The sequence below is a fragment of the Camellia sinensis genome, chromosome 1 (assembly GCF_055761805.1).
Source record: "Camellia sinensis isolate YWXY chromosome 1, ASM5576180v1, whole genome shotgun sequence".
Taxonomy (NCBI): domain Eukaryota; kingdom Viridiplantae; phylum Streptophyta; class Magnoliopsida; order Ericales; family Theaceae; genus Camellia; species Camellia sinensis.
In genome coordinates this window covers 4426152-4442036 of record NC_138961.1, presented here as the reverse complement: position 1 = coordinate 4442036, position 15885 = coordinate 4426152, and the positions used below count along the sequence as shown (strand labels likewise).

Sequence of the window (15885 nt, the reverse complement as noted above, 5' to 3'; positions counted from 1 at the left end):
TATTGAGAGTCCTTTTCCAATTCATGCCACAAGTAATCTACAGGACGGACAAAACCTGCAACAATTGCCTTTTTCTAAAGAGATTGCTCATATTCTACATTAAAAAGTATGACCCAACACAATTCAACCGTGTATATAACATTTTTTTTTGGATTAAATTACAAATATAGCCCTAAGGTTTATCAGGAGTACAAATTTTCTCATGATTTGACAAATTTCAAATACCCCTGTCAAGGTTTGTCTCTTAATAGAATTAATAGATAATGTACATTACCTAATTACCCTCCAATACCTAAATAAATTTACTCTAATACCTACACCTCCTTCCTCCATTATGCAAACCCCTGTCCACCCTCATTCACTCTCCCTCGCCAACCTATGATGAATTCTGAAAATTATTATAGGGTTAGGTTGTTAGGCATGCAACATATTATTTAAATAAAAAATATTATTTATATTATTTAATATATAAATAATGTATTTATACTATTATTTATACATATTTATATATTATTTAATATTTATATATTATTTAATTTATAAATAATATATTTATTATATAATTTAAATAAAGATAAATGAGACGAATTTGATGAGCCGAGCTTGAGCTCAGCTCGTTTACTAAACAAGTCGAGCCAAGCCAAGCTTGTTCATGAACAGTTCGGTTCATTTGCAGCCGTATAGACAAATACGAACATGTTTTTGTCAACACGTACTACTCCCACGAACAAACCCCCCAAAACACAAAACCTTAGAACATGGCATTTTGTGTTTAAATGGATCAAAAGTCATATTAGAATAGATAAAGACACCTTAAAATACAATCCCATACAACTATTGAATCTTCTTAGTTTTCCTTTTAGAATTGGTATGGAACTATTGGTTTGTATAAAATACGGTATAGAGTTTCTTGCATAATTAAAATGCAGAACCATCTTACAAGCACCAAGAAATCATCATTTTATTCTTTAATATTTTTAATTTTTTATTCTCTCAAGACATTTTATTATTAGAGTTAAAAAGAGTGATAGACAATTAGGTACCTATAATATAGTGGGTGACATGTAAGGGTGTAAAAATGGCCTGTAGTCTGGGGTGGGCCCGACCCGGTTAGACCCGAGCCCAGCCCGGGACTCTGGGCCTGGGCCATCATTATGAAGCTTGCCCTGACTTGGGAGTTCGGCCTAGCCTGGCCCAGTCCATCGGGCCGCTCAAGGCCCACTTAAAGCCCATCCCAAAGTCCAGCATCATTTTTAGTGGAAAAGAATAAAATTTTGGTAAAACAAATAGAAAAAATAAAAAAAAAGAGTTCAGGCTGGGTCCATTGCTCGCCCAAGGTAAATATCCCCTGGGTCTGAGCCTAACTTTTTGACCCGTGAGTCAACCTAGTCCGGCTTAAATTTTGGCAGGAGCCCGCATGGCCCGACATAGGCTGGCCCAAGCTTGAGCTTGGGCTTGGGCCGAATTGGGCCAAATTTAGACTGCTAGTGACAAGTAATTAGTTTGTAAGACGACTTCAGCTCGTACGTAGGTATTCAGATAGGACATTAATTTTGTGGGTTAAAACAAGCACCTAAGCAATGACATGAAAAATTTGATCATGCTATGCTTACTAATGGTTTAAGATAAACGATGTGACAAGTGCGTCTATGTTAAAAACACTGACAAAGGTTATGTCATCGTTTGTCTTTATGTGGATGACATACTTATCATTGGAAGCAGTCAAAACATGATCAAATCAATTAAGTAATTGCTGAACAAAAGATTTGATATGAAAGAAATGGGGGTCACAGATGTAATATTAGGAATGAGAATTAATAAAACATCTAACGGATATGCATTATCTCAATCACATTATATTGAGAAAATTCTTGGTAAATTTATCAAGGATGATATGAATGTAGCTAAAACACCTGTAGACATCAGTCTTTATTTATCGAAAAATAAAGGTGATGCGGTGTCTCAGTTAAAATACTCCCAAATCATTGGAAGCCTAATGTACCTAATGAATTGTACTCGTCCTGATATAGCTTGTACTGTCAGTAAATTGAGTAGGTACACTAGTAACTTCGGAGAAGATCATTGGAAAGCGATCATTCGGGTTCTTAGATATCTAAGATTTACCCATGATCATGGTTTGAACTTTACTCGATATCCAATAGTACTCGAAGGTTATTGTGATACTAATTGGATATCGGATACTAAAGATTCAAAATCCACTAGTGGATATGTCTTTACTCTGGGAGGTGCTGTTGTTTCTTGGAAATCCATGAAACAAACATGCATGCGCATGATCCACAATGGAATCTAAGTTCATTGCTTTAGACAAAGTAGGAGAAGAAGCAGAATGGCTTCGTCACTTCTTAAAAGACATTCTAATGTGGCCCAAACCTGTGTCAGCTATTTGCATTCATTGTGATAATCAATCTGCAATAAGCAGGGCACATAATCATATGTATAATGGTAAGTCACGACATATTCGTCGTCGACATAATACCGTAAGGCAATTGCTCTCAAATGGAATAATCTCAATAAATTATATAAAATCTAAAGAGAATATTGCGGATCCGTTAACAAAAGGTTTGACAAGAAAGCAAGTCTATAGTTCATCAAAGGGGATGGGATTAAAGCCTATTACTTAAGAATCATTATAATGGTAACCCTACTTATATGACTAAGGATCCCAAGAACTAAGTTCAAATGAACAACTAAGTTATGTACGGCTCGCCAAATATCACCAAGGGATTAAAATTCCCTACCCATTCCTATGGTGAGAGTGGTATCTGCAACATGTATTGTATGCAGGGGTCTAAGGATAAGCTTTGCTTTTAATGATTACTTATATCTTGATTTAGGCTTAAAAATCAAGACGAGTATAAAAGAGATACTCACAATAAGAATCACCTATATGAGTGTCGAACTGGGGCAGTTCTATGAGAATGAAGAGGCTAAATTCTCTAGAAGCACTCATGAAAACTAGGAGTATTCAAGGCCAAAATGAACACAACCATGAGAACCACGATGTGTCAGAAGATATTTTGTGTAAAATCTATTGTCTTGGCTTACACAAACGGTTGAACAATTCAAGGCATCGCGTCCATTGGTTAGCTAGTAAGTCCGATAGGTTATCACTAGGGAAGATTCAAGGCCTAAAGCTACCTATCATGATGCAAGATATTTTCGATTTATACTCTTTCAACAAATTCTGCATATTTTTGCATTTTCGTTGTCATCAAATTCCATTCATGTAGGGGATTGTTAGAAATAGTTTTGAAGTTTTGGAAAAATCTGATTTTTCCTTAACTTTGGTCTAATTTTTAGGTGGGACCCGTGCGCCAAATTTGGCGAGTTTAAGTGGTAAGTGCTGTGATTCACGTGGTATATTTGGTTGTTCAAAACCATTATCGGGTGAATGGGAAATTGAAGCCAAAGTGAGCTCCATGGAAATGGAGTTTTTGGTGGAAAATTCCTTAAGGTTTGAATAAAGGCTTGTCCCACATTAGTTTGGTGGGAAGAATCTTGTGGGTTTATAAGGCATGGGATTGTAACTTGGGGAGGGCCCCAAGGGGCACCCAAAGTTTATAGAAGGGAGAGGTTATGGGCAAATTGGGCTAGACCCATTGGACCCAAAATAAACACACGCACGAGCCGCCGCCATCCGTCCGGTCGGGCGGGGCTAGGCTTTGGCCCGGGTGCATGGTCTGAGGTTGGGTTGGGCTTGTCCGGCCCAATACCTATCTTTTTAGCCCAAAAACATTTAAATTTATTTTTTATTTTTAGAAAATAAATTCTGACCGTTTGATTTTAATTTTCAATTGGGAAATTCAATTTTTTGCACCTCTTCAGAATTTCTGTACAGGCACCATAACAGATCCGAATTTGTTCAAAATTCAAAACCCAAACAGATTCAAACCAGACAGTTCTTACCTATTTAAATTTAAATTCAAACAAATTTGTGTCTGTTTAATTTAAACCAAACAGCTACTATACCTGTTGAATTCAAAACTAAGAGACACCATTGCACCTATAAATAGACTAGTCCTCAGTTGGTTTTTTCACTCAATTTTCATCCAAATAATTCTGCAATTATTCTCTACATTTTGCTGCATTATTTTCTTGTGAGAAAGTGTATAAACACAAAGTGTGTTCGTTGTGCAAACAGTTTGTAGTGATGCTACTATTTGTTGTTGATCATTTTATTCTAGGAGATAGACGTCCACATTCTGAAAGTACAATGGAGAGGACAAATCTGTCTCAAGGACACAGTGTTAAACACTGGACTTGACTAGAAAATTTATTCAAGAAATTAATTTGGTAAGTAATTAATTTATTTTCTGTTTTATTATTTTTTCTGTTTCAGATTTTCATTTTGTTTTTGTAACAAAATAAAAATCTGTTTTGTTTATTTTATTTTCTGGTATGATTTTTGTAATCAAACAAATTCTCTCATTTCCTTTATTTTCTTCTGTATTTCGTTTGTTGTTAAGTACTGTAACGCCCCAAAATAAATACACAAAACCCATCACCTTTGACATGTATTGATGTAAAAGAAACCAACCATATCTATTCATTAGAGTAAATTGTACAATGGTATTACATGTTAACAATAAAAGCAAATGTCCTATGGGCTTACAGCTTTCCAAGTCAACACTTGGTTACACAAAAGAAGAGTACTAACTCTATACAAAATAAGCCCTTGGCTTGATACACATGTAATACATACAAAATAAATAAAGAAAAGAGTCTTCAACTCTCATCATCACCCAAGCTATATCCTTGGAGGTGGCATGCTACCTGTTCCTGAAAATAATGTCCCATATAGGGTGAGCCAACGCCCAGTAGAGATATGCTAAACACAGTATGAGCAATAACTAAGACATTAGCAATTGATAAATGTTCAGTTTCCACCCATCAGTTTATAATCCATTTCCATTTCATATCTCATGTCAAAACAATTTCACAATTTACACCAACGGCTCAGAACCTGGCCACCCACTTGTATGAGACAGTGACTCATATTAAACATTTCCTATTTTACAATAGATAAACATATTAGTTGTATTAACATCTCAACAGATAAGCATACAAGCTGTATCCACATTTCAACAGATAAGCATATTAGCTATATCAACACTTCCATAGATAAGCATATGAGTTGTATCAACACTTCCATAGATAAGCATATGAGCTGTATCAACACATTTTCTGACAAGTATATGAGCTGTATCAGTGAAGTCCATCCCCTATCTCCTCCCAAACAACATCCGGTTTAGAGGTCCATCCCCTATCTCCTCACACACACACACAACATATATACACAAAGGTCATATACTCAATCAATCAATACATAACATTAATGTATTCTATCAACCGTCATACTCTATGACATACCCAATTGATTAGTTTTAGTTTGCGTAATCATCATGCATCGTCTACAACAATCAAAACTACCCTCTACCGGTAGCCCAAGCAATTATTTCTAAACAGATAATAAAAGCTTCAACATATAAAATATCAATGTTTTCAAGAGTGAGCGATTAATAAATCCAACTCCACCATTTCATCACATAATGAATTAATTCCATTATTTACAACTCAATTTCATAAATCCATGACTTTCCCAAATTAATTATACCAATTAATTTATATACAAATTAGGGCATTCTCCCTCATTTTCCAACAATGACCCAATGGTCCATATTTCATCAACCAACAACCATACCACTATTTTGAAACCCAAAATACTCATTTTAGAATCAAAATAATAAAACCCTCTTTTAACATTTTGAAACCCTAAGTCCCAAAATTTCCCAACTTCAACACTTTATCAAAACGACCAAAAATCTATATTAAAGACCATAAGAGTGAGTAGGAATCCCTACCTCAAATTCGGAGCCCAAGAGAAGAAGATGGAGAAAACCAAAATGCTCCAAACTCCAAGATCCACGGATCAAAACGAAGCCCTCGACGATCAACACAACTTTTACAAAAGGGCAAATGAGGGGCAAAGGAGAGGCAAACACTCTAACTAGATCAAACCCTAGAGAGAAGGGAGTTTCTAGAGAGAGAGGCTCTCAAAATATCTTTTTAGAATGTAAGAGAGAAAGAGAAAGTGTAGAAAGTGATTCAAAAATGTCCAGCTGCCCTCTGTTATATAACATTCCCGCTCGAGCGGAAAACACAATGCTCGAGCGTCAAGAACAAAAAACTATGTCCGCTCGAGCGCAAGAAGGCCCGCTCGAGCTCCAAGACACAAGAATAAAGTACATCCGCTCGAGCGCAAATCTCCCTCTCCCAGAACTTTCACCAAGACAGTACTACCCGCTCAAGCTCCAACAGACCCGCTCGAGCGCAACCCACTCGAGCGCATGAAACCCGCTCGACCGCAGAAATCACACTTGCAGAAGTTTTGCAGGGACACGAAACACTGGAAGTGTGCAATCTCCGCTCGAGCGCCAAACGGCCCGTTCGAGCGGAACGACCAAAAACCTGGCAATAAAGATTTAGACCAAGGCTCAACCCACCTGATCGAAACATACTCAACCCATCCCAAAACTCAAACAAAAGAAGTAAAGGATGACAACAAAGTATACAACCACCAACTCCACGGAACCAAAGTCCGGAATACAACAAATACAAAAGGAAAACCGGGATCGCTATAAGTACACAAACATAATTTATTTTTAAATACAGTGAAAATTGTCCAACATGAATTTGGTAATCTTGATAATCTTCAATACTTGGATTTAGCAGTTGGGTGTCTCAATGGTCCAATTCCTTCTGAATTGGGCAAGCTTAAGAAATTAACCACACTTTACTTGTATCAGAACAGATTTGAAGGAAAGATTCCGAAAGAAATTGGAAACATGACCGCTCTCGTGTTCTTGGATCTCTCTGATAATCAGATTTCGGGTGAGATTCCAAATGAGATTGCGGATTTGAAGAACCTGGAGCTATTGAATTTGATGTGCAATTGACTAACCGGTCCAATTCCAAGCAAGATTGGTGAGTTAACAAAGTTATCGGTACTTGAGCTATGGAAAAGCTCTTTGACAGGTCCTTTACGTGCGAATCTTGGCCAGAACTCCCCATTGCAGCGGCTAGATGTGTTTTCTAATTCACTTTCAGGTGATATTCCAGCCAGGTTGTGTGATTCCGGTAATCTTACTAAACTTATTCTTTTCAACAATTTATTTTCGGGTCTAATCCCATTAGGCCTTTCGACTTGTTCTTCGCTTGTCCGCGTTAGAGTTCAAAATAATTTGATATCCGGGACAATTCCAACCAGTTTTGGAAATCTTCCCATACTCCAGAGGTTGGAATTGGTGAATAACAATCTCACCAGTACAATTCCAGATGATCTCGCTTTATCTTTGTCGCTTTCTTTTGTAGATATCTCATGGAACCACCATGAATCATCTCTTCCTTCAATCATTCTTTTCATTCCTAGTCTTCAAAACTTCATTGCTTCAAATAACAACTTAAGAGGCAATATTCCTGACCAAATCCAGGACTGCCCATAGCTTTCTGTCCTTGATCTTTCGAGAAATCATTTCTCTGGCAAAATCCCACAAAGTATCTTTTCGTGCGAAAGGCTTGTGAATTTGAACCTTGGAAACAACCAATTCACCGGGGAAATCCAAAGACTGATAGCAACACTACCTATGTTGGCGATTCTTGATCTATCGAACAATTCACTCACCAGATGGAACGCCTCCAAAATAATACAATAAAGATAACTCATATGCAGAATAAATATGAGAAACAACATGCTTTCATACATCAGAGTTTACTATTTAACAAACAAATAAATACCATAAAGGCTTACATCTTTCCATGTCATTGCTTGGTTACACAAATTGAGTCTCGCTCATTACATCTTAAGCCCTTGGCTTTACAAATACCAAACATCCACGCATGAGGCATAAATGTGAAGCTCTTGCTTCCCAACAGTCCATCTATACTATTGCCTTGGAGGTAACACCTCACCTACACCTGAAAATGATATTCCCTTATAGGGTGAGCCAACAGCCCAGTAGAGATAATCTAACACAATTTATGAAGTTTAGCAAAGGTATAAATACCACGTATATAAGCAATAGCGATGTGGAAGCATCCACAAGGCCTACATATCCATATGCCACTGAGGCCAATTATTCCATGTTCCATCAATTCATTTCCAGTTCATATACACTACTCAATTCATGAGTTAAATCCATTATCCTTCAACAACCAAAATGAGACTACAACTCAATGGTTTTTCAAATATGCAAAACACACATAAACACTTCAAACTTTGCCATTTTACGGAAATTTCGTCCGAAGGAACAGGCACCTATTTATATATATACTTTCGGGTCTTTCACCCAGGACACTCTGGCCAACTTGCTTTAAATAGAGTCCATCCCCTTTCTCCTCCCAAACAAATATTCATATGCAATGTATTTATAAACATAATCACATATGGAGTACATCCCCTATCTTCTCCCAATAAACATACATATACAATGTATTTGTAAACATAATCATATATGGAGTACATCCCCTATCTCCTCCCAATAAACATACATATACAATGTATTTAAAAACATAATCATATATGGAGTGCATCCCCTATCTCCTCCCAATAAACATACATGTACAATGTATTTATAACATGGTCATATTCAATGACACCAACAATAGATTAGCATTAAATCGCCTAATCCTTATACAATTTCTACAACAATCATGACTATCCTCCACCGATAGCCCAATACATTTATCTCTAGACATATATTAAATCTTAAGATAAATAATTATTTAAAACTTCCAAAGGTGTGAGATAATACATATCCAATTTCACCACCTACATCAATAACCATCCAATTTAACATATTCAATGTTAATTCCAATTATTTATACAAAATAATCATTTTATCAAGTTAGGGCAAAAGTTCCCCTTTTTCCAATATTGACCCAAACATCCAAAATCAACTATTTTGGTATACCAAGATCTTATATTCAAACCCCATACTCATTTATCTCTCATACATCAAAAACCTCTCTTTTCATTTCACACCCAAATCTCATTATCTATACACAATAGCAAATAACTAAGCTAAAAACCATATTGGAGTGTAGAAAATCCCTACCTCAAGTGTAGAAGAAGAAAAGACTTGAAACCCCCAAAATCAACGACGATGAAACTCGATCTCCACCGCACACAATGAAACCCTCGAGAAGTTACACAACTTTAATGAAGGAACTATGGCCAAAATCCCAATGGATTTGGGGAAATCAAAGGAAGAAGATGGTTTCTAGATAAAGAGGCTCTAGATCTGGATATTTCTGAGTTTTAGAGAGAGAGAAAAAGCAAAAAAGTGATCTGAAATGTCACTTTCTCGACCTGTTATAACACAGTCTGCTTGAGCGTGGAGAGCCCTGCTCGAGCGTTAGACACAGACTCCCGCTCGAGCGTGAAACCCTACGCTCGAGCGTGAAATACGCTCTCCCAGTATTTTTGCAGATGCAGTCCCTACGCTCGAGCGTCCAAATTCCCACTCGAGCGTGGAGCAAAAATTTGTGAAACCCGCTCGAGCGTGAGAATGTCCGCTCGAGCGAAAGAGCCAAATTCTGGGCAACAAAGGCTTGGAAAAACAAGCAACCAACCTGTTCCAAACACACAACTACAACCCAATAGTCGACATTAAGGGGAAGACAAGGGAAACAAGACATGAACCACCATCCAAACAAATACAAACCCGAGTCCGGAACACCACAAGAGACGGGTCAAAACCAGGGTCGCTATACCAGAACCATGCTTGAGAATTTTGGAAGCTCGCCTGCCCCTGAAATGCTCAACTTGTCTTACAACAAGCTCGAGGGACCGGTTCCCAAAAATGGGATTTTGATGACCATAAACCTGAATGATCTCATAGGCAATATGGGACTTTGTGGTGGCAATGGCATCTTTCCACTGTGTTCCCAAAGTTTTTCCACCACTGCATCACGGCAAAGGAAAAGGAAAACTCACATCATCAATCACGTTATCGTTGGATTTGCTGTCGGAATTTCAGTGATTTTATCTCTCGGGTTGACTGTGTTTGTAGGGAAAAAGTTATACAAAAGATGGTACTTGTACAACACTTTCTTAGCAGATTGACACAAGTGGAGCTCTGCAGAGTGGTCCTAGAGGCTAATAGCGTACCAGAGGTTCAGTTTCACGAGCGCTGACATATTAGCATGCGTGAAGGAGTCAAATGTGATCAGTATGGGGTTAACGGGGATTGTTTACAAGGCAGAAATCCAACGCCCACGTTCAATTGTGGCGGTTAAGAAGCTATAGAGATCAGATGTAGATGTTGAAACTAGAGATGACTTGTTCGGAGAAGTAAATTTACTTGGGAGGCTTCAGCATGGGAACATAGTGAGGCTATAGAGGTACCTTCATAACGAGAATGATGTGATGATGGTATACGAGTACATGCCAAATGGCAACCTTGGAGAAGCCTTGCATGGTGAAAATGCTACGAAAATGTTGGTGAATTGGGTTTCGAGGTATAACATAGCTGTGGGCGTTGCGAATGGATTGGCTTACCTTCACCATGATTGCAATCCACCGGTGATTCACCGCGATGTCAAGTCCAATAATATTCTTCTTGAGGCAGATTATGAGGCTTTGCAGATTTTGGATTAGCAAGGACAATGGTTCAGAAGAATGAAATAGTTTCAATGGTGGCTGGTTTTTATGGATATATAGCTCCTGGTAAATTCCCAATCTTCATTTACCACAAACAATATATTCTTTTTTTTTTTTTGGACAATGTCACACATTACTTTTCCAGAGTTTAGTTTTTGTGCAAACAAGTGTCTAGCAAATGTTTGATATTACAGAATATGGTTACACATTGAAGGTAGACGAAAAGTGTGACGGCCTGCCACATATAATATTTTATATTTAATTAATTAATTAATTTGATTTGGATTTTAATTAATTATTATTCTAATTTAATTGCGAAATTGATGAACAATATTGGTGTTGATTTGTATATAATTTTAAAAACGAGCTATTTTGAAATTAGAAATTAAAAGTTTAAGTGGCTCAAGAAGATGAAATTGACGAATTGAATTATTTTAATTTCGAGTATCGGACCATATGGGAGTTTAATTAAATATCCGATTTAGTTTAGTAATATTGAGATTTTATTAATTGGGCCCGAATTGGAATTGATTAAGTTATGAAGATTGGAAATTAAGATTATTATGAATTAAATTTATTTATGAGGTGTTCAATTGAATATGTAATTTATTGACAGAGATTTTGAGTTTGATTTGAAATTGAAGACCTTACTAGTGTTAGAAATCAAAATTGATGATGGAAATGAGTCTAATTTAATATTAGCAGTGTTTTGGGAATTTGATTAAAAATCTGATTTAGATTGATAAATTTAATTATGATTGATTGGTCCTTAATTCAAGTCAATTAAATTAATTAAATTATGTGAGATTTTTTGATTAATCAAGATTAATTAAGAGTAAGTGGTGATTAAATTATGTTAATGTATAATTGGTGTGCCAAACCAATCCTAATCAATTAAAAAATATATAAATAAATAAATAAAGGATGAAAGTTAGAGAGATTTCTAGAACTTGAGGAGAATGAACTTAACTATATGTAATATATTGGAAGCTTTTCATCTGTTTGCTTGGCCTGGAGAACCGTACGGCAGAGAGAGAGAGTGTGTGTGCTGAGAGAGAGAGAGAGAGAGAGAGGGAACTCAAACTGTTGTCCTGGAGAATTCAAGTCAAGGGAATGGAATACAAGAAGAGAAGTAATAAGAAAAAGGAAAAGCTCAAGAATTTCATCCAATTAAAGTTTAAGGTATAAAATTTATGTTTGATTTTTATAGAATTCTTGTATTACACTTGAAATTAATGATGAGTTTGAGTTTAATTTCATATAATTTGGAAGAAATTAGGAAACAAAGACGAAGAGATTAAGTTAGGTTAATGGTTATAGAAATTAATTATTTTGGGTTTGATGTTGTGATCTTGCATGAAATTAAGCCTCATTGTTACATGCATGAGTAAATTCTACAAGTTTAATACTCTAATTATACACGCATCATGGATTTTGAAAAAATTGAACTAATTAAATCTCATATTTTGAAGAGAAAAATGAAAAGCTTTAGAAAAATCAAATTTATGGAAATTTGAAATTAATCCTAAAAGACAAAGTTTTGATTTTATTATGAAAATTAGGAATTTGTTTGATCCATGCATGTAATTGAATTAAAAAGTTTTATTCAATTTAAACACATTTTGGAATATCTATGATCATAAATTAAGTTTTTGGTTAAAAATTGAGTTAAGTTGAAATTCTAAGAAATTGATTTTGTAATTCATTATTTAAGTTTGATTTTTGTTATTAATAATGAAATTGGATTCCGTTTTTACATACATCATGAAATTTTCAAGAGTTTCGAAAGTTTAATTCATATTTCAAAATTTGTGGGTTTGATATAAAGAAAACGAATTAAAGCCATGTTTGGTAGGGCTTATTTTTAGCTTAATTTAAGCTATTTTGGTGTGTTTAGTTCAGCTTAATAGTGTAGATTATAGCTTTTTATAAGTAGAAAATGAGCTTTTTGGTTGAGTGGGGGAGGAGATGCTTTTTTTTTTCAACTTAAGTAGCAAGCTGAATGTCAAGGATAAAAAGACTTAAATGCCCTTCACACTTTCAAGTTATTACAAGTCTACCAGGAATATAAACAAAAACATACTCATTCTCTCCCTCTCACGAAAGGAGAGCGGCGATTTCCGGTGGAGAGGCGATTTGTAGCGACGTCGGAAAAGATGAAAGAGGAGAGCAAAGGAGATGAGCTCGTAGCCGGAGCTCATCGCGATCTGTTTTCTCTCTCTCTCTCTCTCTACCCTGTTGCAATCGCGAGGCGATTTCCTCGAACAAACCAGAGCGCACTCTCTCTCACGAACCAATTCTCTCTCTCTCTCTTCGTGATCTCTCTTTTCTCTTTTTTGCTCTGTCTCTCTCGTCGCGATTTGAAGATGGAGCAAAACCCTAGCGCTGTTGTCGTCACCACTGCAAGCCATCTATCATGATCGATGGTGTTCTCTCAAGCCTCATGATCGCGATGACGATCAACCCTAGCTCGCAATCGACAACCCTATCCAGAGTCGCGTTCGTCGCGATCTCAAGGCAAAACCCTATGCATCGCGATCTGAACCAGAGTCACCGTCGTCGTGATCTACTGTCGTCGTCTCTCCCTTTCTGCCATTCCAGATCGCGGTGGCTAAGGTTGCAGACCACCGATGGCGTATGGATCAAAGAGGAGAGAAGAGAAGAAAAGAAAAAAAAAAGAAAAAAAGAAATATTAATTGGTATATTTTGTAATGAATTAATAAATTAAAAAAATAACAATTTTTATACTATTAATTGTAATGAAAAAAAATTATTGATATAAATGAAATAAAATACATGAATATTAATTGATATTAATCGTAATGAATTAATAAATTAAACAAAATTAAATAAATTGCACAATTTATTTCATAATTAATGAAATAATTTTTTTTTAAAATTAAAACTGAAAAAAATGAAAAAATAACAATTTTATATCTTATAAGGGCAAAAAAGACGTTACACAACAAAAAACTATTTTACAGCTTATTCAACTAAACACTACTTTGCTAATTAAATCTATAATCCCACAACTGCACCAAATAAGTTAACAGTTTATGTCTAAAACTATAATCTATAATTTGTTAAGCCATAATCTATAATCACTTTTCCACAACTCTACCAGACGGGGCCTAAATCTAAATTTGGACAAAATTTGGGAATAAATTACAATTTATACTTGAGAATTAAAAATTAGTTTGATTTTGATTTGAATTTCGTATATGCAAATATTTCTTTTAAAGAGCTTTATAGCTCTAATTTTATGTTTCATAACACAAAAGAAGAAAAATGTTGAAATTATTATATTCATGAAACTATTGGTCTTAATCTTAATGATCAAAGCAATTTTTGTATTAGAAATTGGACTCATATAGTCATGGAAGGAGCTAGAAACACATATAAAGAGAGTTGAATTAAAATGCTTAGGCACCAATTGGACTCATATGGTCAGGGAACGAGCTAGAAACACATATAAAGAGAGTTGAATTAAAATGAAATGGATATTGAATGGTATTTCTGTTGTGTTTTTGTTATGTGATTTGTATAGGTGGACGTTCGAGGCCTTGTATCAACTTAACCTACTGTGAGTAGTAACTTTATAAAGATATGTTCAAGTAATATTTATTTTTAAGATTGTTGTTGTTCTTGAAATCAATATGCGATCAATTGAATGGTTTATTAAAACGTTATTTTCTATCGATGAATGAAGTTCACTTTTGAAACTGTATTGTGGCATCCATTGAACATAGGCCCTTGCCTAGGGGTAACAATACCATGGCTATTGGATTGATTGAAACACAGAGATCTCTAGTGTTTGACCCTTCGTGGTCCATTGGCTTGACCTTTATGGTCCATTGTTATTGGAGTATTATTGTTTCATGGATGTACCACATATAATGATACGAATGGCTTTTGTTATTGTAAAGAGATGATATGATTGCTAATCGAAATGTTCTGCCTATTAAAATGGATTGCTTCGAAAAATGAAATATATGTTTTGATATGGGATTCGACATGGAAAATGTTTGTTGTAAATTTGATTTGATGTGGCAAATGCCTCACTTTAAAAATGATTTAAGATTCATTTCGAAATTGTAAGACATGTTTTTGTACTTTCATCGAACTTCATTCATTTAACCTCTTTATTCTATTACTACTCACTGGGCTTTAGCTCACTATTTATATGTATATGTAGGTGAGCAAATTGAGCAACAAGGATAGAGAAAACCTTGGAGTCTACCCGTGTCAGCATTTTGAAGAGCTTCTGAAATGGAACAAGTTAGGCTCGAGTAGAGCCAAGAAAATCAACCCCTTAGCTTTGTCAAAGTTTTGTATTTTGTTGAGTCTTAAATGCAAATGTGTGTGAGGTATATAAGATTTGTATATGTATATAAATTATTATTATGTTTAAATGTTTTAATTATTTTAGTCATCATGTATGCACAAGCTCAATGGATATTATTATTTTTGTTTTGCTTCCGATTTAGGCCCTGATATTATTTAAATATTTTGAAATTTTGTCTTTGAGGCCGAAGGTAATCTAAGATTACTGGCCGGTTATGACTCTAAATCAATAGGGGCGGGTTTAGGTCATGACAAAAAGAGTGACATATATAGCTTTGGATTAGTGCGTTTAGAGCTTGTAACCGGAAAAAAGCCATTAGACCCTGAATTTGGAGAGTTTACAGATATTGTATAATGGATTTGAAGATTCGTAACAAAAGGGCATCAGAAGAACCATTAGACAGCAACATTGTGGGCCAATGCAAACATGCTCAAGAAGAGATGCTTCTTGTCATACAAATCACACTTCTCTGTACTGCTAAGAATCCGAAAGACAAGCCATCAATGAGAGATGTCATAACAAGCTTAAAGAAGCAAAACCACGAAGAAAAAGCATCTGTCATAACAACGAGAAGATAACAGCGAAAAGCCAGTCTTCGGCAAGTCTCTTGTTATTGCCCTCTTGTGAGACAAACAGTAAGTTGGTTTCATTGCAGTCCAATTCAAAACCAATACAAAAACATTCAAAACAAAGCTTTTTAAGAAATCCATAATTGAATCTGATCACATCCGTGCACGGATGGGTCATGGTATTGGATTTGTAAGAATAACATGGTTGGGAATGGCCAAACGTTGATTTTGAACTTAATTTGTAATTTCGGAGACAAAATTCTTTAAGGGGGGAAGGTTATTGCGATCCC

At 35.6% G+C, this 15885-nt stretch overlaps 1 pseudogene; it reads left to right on the top strand.

Moving 5' to 3' along the window:
* Positions 1-2378: 2378 nt before the first annotated feature.
* On the top strand, positions 2379-15653 carry LOC114264441 (leucine-rich repeat receptor-like protein kinase PXL1; annotated as a pseudogene).
* Positions 15654-15885: the final 232 nt, after the last annotated feature.